Below are 9668 nucleotides of genomic sequence, written 5' to 3'. Positions count from 1 at the left end.
GTCTGAGGCTGTCATATGCCTAAGAAACAGCTGGGGAATGGTTTAAAATGTAGATGGTCTTTTATATAAAAACATGCTTTAGAGGTTCTGGGAAGATTGAGATGTTAACGAGATTCCTCATCACCAAAAATGTGGGTCTAAATTCTGTAATAACCACAGCATGGTCAATATCATTTATTTTTCTTAGGAAACTGGACTTATAAGGCACACGTGATGTCCTCTTTGAAGCAAGGGAAAGAGCCCTGGATGATGCAGAGAGAGGTGACAGGTGTTCCCTGCCCAGGTAAGAAGCAGATGGAAGTCATCACAGCTCACACCTCAGCTCAGAGTAAAATGGACACTCCCCCTCCAACCCCCACCAAGAGGTGACAGGAGAAGAGCTTTCCCCTGGGCTTCTGTCCTTGAGTTTCCAAAGGAATCTTTACCCTACATTTATCACTCTCCCTGTACCCTTTTTGTTATAACTCTAGTCTTAGGACAGTAAATGGTGTGCTGGTAAAAGTTTGGAATTTAAGTTACTACCCAAATGGATAAAAGGATGAATAGCTGAATTGGTCAGAAAGCTTGTCAGTGATTACAATGAATGAACGGGTTAGCTCGGAAAAGTGTTATAGGAGGTGTTTTTTTTTTTTTTTTAAAGAAAATTCTGGAGAGAGACTTTTTCTCTTTAGATTATTAGGTTAGAGAATGACAAATGAGAAAAACAAATTTACCATCTAGTTGGAAAGAGATGACTACCTTCATTAACAGAAGGTAGAAATTGCCAGAATGTAAGATGATCCAGAGATTTCAGAGAAACTTGTTTCTCGAGTTTCAGTGCTGACATCAGGGAAGGCAGCTCATTCATAGGCTCCTGAAAGGGGATAAAAAGCTGGGTTAGATGATGATGAATTTCGGTCTGGAGTACCATCTGATCTGAAGAATAAAATACCAAACGCATTTAAGCTATGGCCATTTTGGAAAGTGGACTGGAATCCACTTATTAAAGATTTTGTAAGAATTGTTCACAAGAATTCCACATAACCCTGCTTATTCTTTAAATACTTAATAACTTGGTCCAGACTCCTCTCCTACCCCCAAACTACTTTTCTCTCCCTTAAACTTCCACTTTTTAATGCACCCCTGAACATTCTTCTATCAAGTTATAGTCGCTTTCACATTTACTGCAAGACGTTTTTCTGACCTCTCCACTGCCGCCTTGTGGCTTTAGAACACAAATCCGTTTACTTTGTTTTGTGACATATTTGAACAAAACCGTGTATCCTGTTCAGGGCTGGCAATGTGATAGTGGAAGGGCTGGAAATGGGATATAAAAATTGAGTCAATCAATTGTCACTGTTGCTCTAGTCAAGACTCCATCATCATTTTGTATAACCTTCATTTCTAATTCATTATGTCATTCTCTATGTGCTAGACAGCTGGTCTAATATCTTTTCTACATTGTTAAATAGCTAGGTGTGGTGACACATGCCTGTAGTCCCAGCTACTTGGGAGGCTGAGACAGGAGAATTGCCTGAACCTGGGAGGCAGAGGTTACAGTGAGCCAAAATCGTGTCACTGCACTCCAGCCTGAGCAACAGAGTGAAACTCTGTCTTAAAAAATAAATAAATAAAAAATGCATATACTAATTGTAAAATATGCACCATTTTATATACGGCTGCACTCTTACTTAAACAGCATACTGCAAACATCTAACTTCTTACCTTTCTACTTGGCTGTTTCTGAAATCTTTACATGTTATGTCTAAATGTCTTTTTAGTGCAATATAGTATTCTTTAATATGCATCCATCACACAGCCAGTTTTTTTTTTTTTTTTTTTTTTGAGACGGAGTCTGGCTCTGTCACCCAGTCTGGAGTGCAGTGGCGCGATCTCGGCTCACTGCAAGCTCCGCCTCCCAGGTTTACGCCATTCTCCTGCCTCAGCCTCCCAAGTAGCTGGGACTACAGGCGCCCGCCACCTCGCCCAGCTAGTTTTTCGTATTTTTTAGTAGAGACGGGGTTTCACCGTGTTAGCCAGGATGGTCTCGATCTCCTGACCTCGTGATCCGCCCATCTCGGCCTCCCAAAGTGCTGGGATTACAGGCTTGAGCCACCGTGCCCGGCCCACAGCCAGTTTTATGGAAAAAATTTCCTAAGTCTCTACAGTTCCTTCTGACCCAAATCTCACATGTTCCCTTTAGAATCTATAACAATTTTCTAGGTCACAGAGCATATTATGAATAGTTTGATAAAACATACCCAGATTACTTTCTGGACATCTGTGAATTTTACACTGTACCCACATAACGTCTCTTTCCTGCATCTCACCACTGCTTGCTAACATTTGCATTTTAGTTGGTTCCATTTTGGTAGTTTTGCTTCCTTGTTTTACTTCTCATTTCCCTAACAGTAAGATGAAGCTCACATGATATTCTTGTCATCCACTCACTATTCAGCTTTTTTGAATTGCTTCATGTTCTTTGCTCATTTTCTAATTTTTTTTTCTTTTCTTTGTGGAATTGAAGAATTATATGTTATATATAAGGTATTTTTTGGCTTAAAATGTATGATTACTCCTGTCAATTTGTCATTTGCCTGTTGACTCTGGTGCTTCTCTTGATCAGAAATCCTTGATTTTTGATCACATCCATAATATTTTTGACTTATAGTGTTTGCTTATTGTCTTTTTGTTGTTAAGAAGCCTGCTGCATCCTAGACCACAAAGACATTCCCCTATCAGCATTACGGGTTTAAAATTCACATTTTAATCTGTCTATATTTGTATATGGCATAATGGACAACCAGCCCCATTTTCTCTGAACAATGAGCCAGTTTTTACAATGCCACCCACCAAAGCATCCATCCTGTCCTGACTTATGATGCCATCCTTACACACAAGCCATCAGAAATATATATCTACAGAAATCATCTTCTGAAATTTTTTATTCTATTCGTGTATTTGTCTGTTCTGTATGAGTATATTCTTTTTTATACTAGTAAAAATATTCTTTTTTATACTAGTGTGGTTTTCTAGTTATCCATCATAGTGGGTTCTTTTATTTAAAATTAGTTTCCTATTCTTGGAGTATATTCTTTCACTGGTAATCTTGCTTCAAGTATTTTGAAGTTCTGTGGGTGCATTAAACACTTAGAATTATGCTCTGTTAATTCCTTATTCTTATGAAATAAACTTCTTTATCCCTAGAAATACTTATTACTCTAAAATGTATTTTGTCTGATATTAATACAGCTACTCTAGCTTTCTTTTAACTGTTAGCATGGTATATATTTTCCATCCATCTACTTTTTAACCAATTGTGTCCCTAAAGTGAGTTTCTTGTAGTTAGCAAACAATTTGGTTTTACTTTCTCATACAAGCTTGATAATCTCCACCTTTTCGTTGAGGTGCTTATACCACTGGGTCTCAATGGGAAGAAGGGAAGACCTTCCCCTCTAAGGGCAACTGGCAATGTCTGGGTGATCTTTTTGGTGGTAATAACTGGGTATGTAGGCATGCTGCTGGTATCTAGGGTGTAATAGCCAGGGATGCCAAGATCCTACATGCACATGACGGCCCCTATAACAAAGAATTCTCTGATACAAAGGCTCAGATTGTGAAACCTTGTGTTTTTATTTTTACATTTACTGTGATTATTGATATGGTTAGGCTTGAGCCTAAATCAAATAGATTTCTATTTGTCATATCTGTCCTTCCCCTTTTTCTCCTTTATTCTGCTTTATTATCCTTACCCTATTTTGGATTGATTCTTTTTTTTTTTTTTTTTTTTAGGATTCTATTTTACCACCTTTGTTGGCTTATTAGCTGTAACTCTATTTTAGTGGTTGTATTAGGATTTGAGTTTATAGTATCTGTCTTTAACTTATCACAATCTACCTGCAAGTGATAGTGTACTCTTTCATGTAGAGTATAAGAATTATACTGTAGTTCTTATATAATAATTCTTATACTATATATATTATACTATAATTTATCTCCACCTGCCTTTCTGGTGTTGCTGTCATACATTTTACTTTCACCTGTTATAAGCCCCATAATACATTATTTGTGTTTAATCAGTCAACCTTTTAAAGAGATTTAATAATAAACCCATACATATTTACCAGTTACAATTTCAGTTACTTTTCATTCCTTGGTGCAGGGCCAAATTCCCATCTGGCATCCCTTTTCTTCTGCCCTGCAGGACTTCCTTTAAAATTACTTGTAGTGCAGCTCTGCTGGTAATGAATTCTTTCAGTCTCTGTATTTCTGAAAAGGTCTTTTGTCTTCATTTTTGAAAGCCATATGCTGGGCATAGAATTCTAGTTAATAGGTTGTTGTTGTTGTTGTTTTTCTTTTAGTACCTTAAAGATTTTGTTCCATTATCTTTTTTGCTTGCAGTGTTTCCAGTGAGAAATCTGATGTCTTCTTTGTCTTTGTGCCATGTACATAATGTCTTTTTCCCCCCTCTGGTTGCTTTTACAGTTTTCTCTTTATCGCTGGCTTTGAACAATTTCTTTTTTTTTTTTTTTTTTTTTTGAGACGGAGTCTCGCTCTGTCACCCAGACTGGAGTGCAGTGGCCGGATCTCAGCTCACTGCAAGCTCCACCTCCCAGGTTTACGCTATTCTCCTGCCTCAGCCTCCCGAGTAGCTGGGACCACAGGCGCCAGCCACCTCGCCCGGCTAGTTTTTTTTTTTTGTATTTTTTAGTAGAGACGGGGTTTCACCGTGTTAGCCAGGATGGTCTCGATCTCCTGACCTCATGATCCGCCCGTCTCGGCCTCCCAAAGTGCTAGGATTACAGGCTTGAGCCACCGCGCCCGGCCTGAACAATTTCATTATAATGTGCCTTAGTGTAATTCTCTTCATGTTTCTTATTGTGTGATTTGGGCTTCTTGGATATGTGAGTTTATAGTTTTTACTGTGTTTGAGAATTTTTTGCCCATTATTTCTTCAAATATTTTTCTGGTCCCTGCCCCCACCCTCTTTCCTCCTCTATTTCAGAGACTCTAGTTGCCCAGACATTAGGCCACATGATGAAGTTGGCAAATTTTCTACACATTTTTAATAGGACTCACATTTAACGGATGGTAGTACTTTCTTTTAATCCTGACTTTTATATATTCTATTTCTCCAGTTCCTTCCCTCTAAAAGAATTCTCCAACCAGGTTTTCCATGCTGCTGTTTCATCTTTGGCTATATAATGTTGCTATAAATGCCAACCATTAAGTTCATTTAAACATATCTTCAGGGTGGGCATGGTGACTCATACCTGTAACGCCACCACTTTGGGAGGCCGACGCAGTTGGACCACTTGAGGTCAGGAGTTTGAGACCAGCCTGGCCAACATAGCGAAACCCATCTCTACTAAAAAGACAAAAATTAGCCAGACGTGATGGTTTGGCCAGCTATTTGAGAGGCTGAGGGAGGAGAATCATTTGAGCCTGGGAGATGGGGCTTGAAATGGGCTGAGATCATGCCATTGCAGCCTGGGTGACAGAGTGAGACTCTGTCTCAAAAAAAAAAAAAAATTAAAAACCGTATCTTCAAACCAACTGTTCCCACTTTGTCCCTTTTATTACCACTGATTCTGTCCCATGTTGAAATATTTATGTTTTTGAAAATATTACTCATGTATATTTATAAATATTCCACTATATCTATACATTTTTCTAAGCACTTCAGTAGCATTTCAGACTAGAATGAGGAAGATAACAGAAACCCATGCTGGTTCTCCATCTTATCAGTGGCAGATATTTTTGTCTGTATTAACATATATTTTGTATGTGTATAGAAATGCTCAATCTATAATTCATATGTGTATAGGAATGCTCAAATTTCTTCAGTTAACCAGTTTCTAGATGTTTTTATTACAAAAAAATGCCAGAAACTCATGACACCACAGTTTTATATAAAGGTAAGTTTGATAGTCTAGGGTTATCAAGATACTGGAAAATAATGGTGTGTTCATGCAATATAAGAACTTGAGTGCAGTGCATGTATATACCAGAAATATAATTGGGACTCTCATTTCTAAGCATCGGTACTAGAATATATTTCAAATTAACAAAGATGTAGATTTAAGATTGTTCTTAATGTTCTTAGCAACAACAAAAATAAGTACAACTCAAATATCCAAATAGAACACTGACCCAATCAATAATGACCCTGTCGCACAGTAAAACATTAAATATCAAATTGATAAGACAGATGTATATTTACTCATAAGTATCCCCAATTTTGATGTTCAAAGGAAAATATTTAAAGTGTAATCACTTTCACAAATTACTATACCACACAGAAATATTTTAAAGGGCATTAATGAAAACAAAACTTTAATCCATGCTTAGGATTTCACGTGATTCTTTTTAGGTTCTTTAAGCTTTTCTGCTTTGGTTATTAAAATTTCATTGAGCCATTTTTGCAATCACAAGTATAATTATTTCAAGTTTAAATAAATAGAAAAAAATTCAACGGCCACTGTTGATCACTTAAATCATTCTTGTACTTGGAGAAGCAATTATCTGCCTCTCTACCTCCACAAGCTCCTACTTCTCATCCTACCCCTCTAAAGTCTCCAGTCACTACACTCTTCTTTCCCTCACTTTCCTAATTAACTTGGTATATGTTGCAGTGTCCAGTTCTGATTTTTTTTTCTCATATTGTTTTCCTAACAGCGTGTCAACCAGCATTGGCAACGTTTCGTGCCCTCAGTGAATCTGGGAATGCCTTCAGACAAAGCTTTCACCATGGAGAATACCGAACACATCGTACTTTTGTCCGGCGTTATGAATGTGATGACTGTGGCATGGCTTTTGGGCATATCTCACAACTTACTAGACATCAGAAAATCCACAAGGTAGGGGAAGTCCACAAATATGGTGAAAATACAAAGGGCTTTAGGCATCGCTCATCATTTACAATACTCCAGAGAATTTGTACGCTATATAAACACTTTGAATGTAACCAATGTGGTGAAACTTTTAACAGACCTTCACAGGTTATTCAACATCAGAGCATGCACCGTGGACTGAAGCCATACAAATGTGATGCATGTCAAAAGGCCTTTAGGTTTCTCTCATCCCTCTCTATACATCAGAGGTTTCATGTTGGCAACAGACTAAACCTGACTCGGCAACAAAAAACTCATACTCAAAGGAAGCCCTTTTCCTGTAACTTTTGTGGAAAAACCTTTCACTGTTTCTCAGAAAAAACTCGACATCGATCAATTCATACTAGAAAGAAATATTATCCATGTAATTATTGTGAAAAGGAATTCAATCCATACTCCAAATTTATTCTACATCAAAGAACTCACACAGGAGAGAAACCCCACAAGTGTGATGTTTGTGAGAAATCCTTTAAAAGCATCTCAAATCTTAATAAACACCAGAAAACTCACACTGGAGAGAAGCCCTTCTCATGTAATGAATGTAAAAAAACCTTTGCCCAGCGCACGGATCTTGCTCGCCACCAACAAATCCATACCGGAAAGAAATCTTTTACTTGTAGTAGTTGTAAAAAGACCTTTGTCCGTCTGTCAGATCTAACACAACATCAAAGAACTCATACCGGAGAGAGACCTTACCAATGTACGACTTGTGAAAAAGCCTTTAAATTTCGGTCAAACTTTGCTAAACATCAGAAAACTCATTCTATAGGGAGGCCCTTTGCATGTAATGAATGTGGAAAGACCTTTCGCCTTAATGGGGATCTTAATCAACATAAAAAAATTCATACTGGAGAGAAACCCTATGAATGTGGTGAATGTGGGAAGCGTTTTAACAATAATTCAAATCTTAATAAACACAAGAAAATCCATACAGGAGAGAAACACTTTGTATGTAATCAATGTGGAAAAGCTTTTAACTTAAACTCAAAGCTTTCTCGACATCAGATAACTCACAATAAAAAGGGGAACTCCTTTAAAAGCATCTCAAATCTTAATAAACATCAGAAAACTCATGCTGGAGAGAAGCCCTTTTCATGTAATGCATGTAAGAAAGCCTTTGTCCAGCGCACGGATCTTGCTCGCCACCAACAAATCCATACTGGAAGAAAACCTTTTATTTGTAGTAATTGTAAAAAAACCTTTGTCCGTCTGTCAGATCTAACCCAACATCAAGGAACTCATACAGGAGAGAGACCTTACCAATGTACGACTTGTGAAAAAACCTTTAAAAATCAGTCAAACTTTACTAAACATCAGACTCTTTCTGTAGGGAGGTCCTTTACATGTAATGAATGTGGAGAGACCTTTTGCCTTAACTGGAAACTTAATCAACATAAAAAAATTCATACTGGAGAGAAATCCTATGAATGTGGTGAATGTGGAAAGTGTTTTAACAATAATTCAAATCTTAATAAACACAAGAAAATCCATACAGGAGAGAAACACTTTGTATGTAATCAATGTGGAAAAGCTTTTAGCTTAAACTCAAAGCTTTCTCGACATCAGATAACTCACAACAAAAAGAAACCCTAAAAAAAGAGGAAGATGAAGAAAGATATTTAGAGGTGACTTACCCTTTGCTAAAAACTTGAGAGATCAATGTAGAAAGATTCTTAGTCGAAGCCTAATTCTTCACGGATTCATGCTGTATGGAATATCTTGGAAATACAAATATGTAAATGTTGATGAAATGGAGATGTGATCAGAAATGTACTTTTTTTTATTGCACTGACTTGAGTCTTTCGCCAGGCGTGGTGGCTCACACCTGTAATCCCAGCACTTTGGGAGGCCGAGGCAAGTGGATCATGAGGTCAGGAGTTTGAGACCAGCCTGGCCAACATAGTGAAACCCCATCTCTACTAAACATACAAAAAAATAATAATAATAACAATTAGCAGGGCATGGTGGTGCACACCTGTAATCCCAGCTACTTGGGAGGCTGAGGCAGGAGAATCACTTGAACCCAGGAGGCAGAAGTTGCAGTGAGCTGAGATCATGCCATTGCACACCAGCCTGGGCGACAGGGTGAGACTTCGAATTAAAAAAAAAAAAAAAATTGTTAAATGTGTTCAACTAAATTTGAAATTGGACAAGGCAGTTCCTGTGGTAAGCAGTGATAAGTTAAGAGGCAGCTAGAAGGCTGCAGTGAACATTCATTTTGCTGTTTGTCCATGATCTACTTTCACTGAATTAAACAGAGGTAGCTATCTAAAGATGCCAACTTTTGTAGGTTAGATGATACAACCCTAATTTAAGCATAAGTAAGGAAAACAAAAGCCATCTCTTCTGAATGAATTAGAAGTTTTGGAGAACTTTGCTTGTAGACAGGGGAAAGCAAAAAGCTGATCATGAATCTGAACTAAAGGGCAAAGAGTTAGGAGGGGTGACATGAGAAATCCAAAGGTCTTGGGTCTGTGGATAAGATGGTTTCTGCTGCCTTGTCTAAATGGCTGGGTGCGGTGGCTCACACCTGTAATCCTAGCACTTGGGGAGGCTGAGGTGGGTGGATCACTTGAGGTCAGGAGTTTGAGCCCAGCCTGGCCAACATGATGAAACCCTGTCTGTACTAAAAATACAAAAATTAGCATGGCATGGTGGCGTGCGCCTGTAATCCCAGCTACTAGGGAGGCTGAGGCATGAGAATCACTTGCAGTGAGCTGAGATCATGCCACTGCACTCCAGCCTGGGTGACAGAGTGAGACTCCGTCTCCAAAAAAAAAAAAAAAAAAAAAAAAA

Source organism: Theropithecus gelada, chromosome 10, assembly GCF_003255815.1.
Source record: "Theropithecus gelada isolate Dixy chromosome 10, Tgel_1.0, whole genome shotgun sequence".
NCBI classification, from domain to species: Eukaryota; Metazoa; Chordata; class Mammalia; order Primates; family Cercopithecidae; genus Theropithecus; species Theropithecus gelada.
This window is presented reverse-complemented; position numbering follows the sequence as displayed.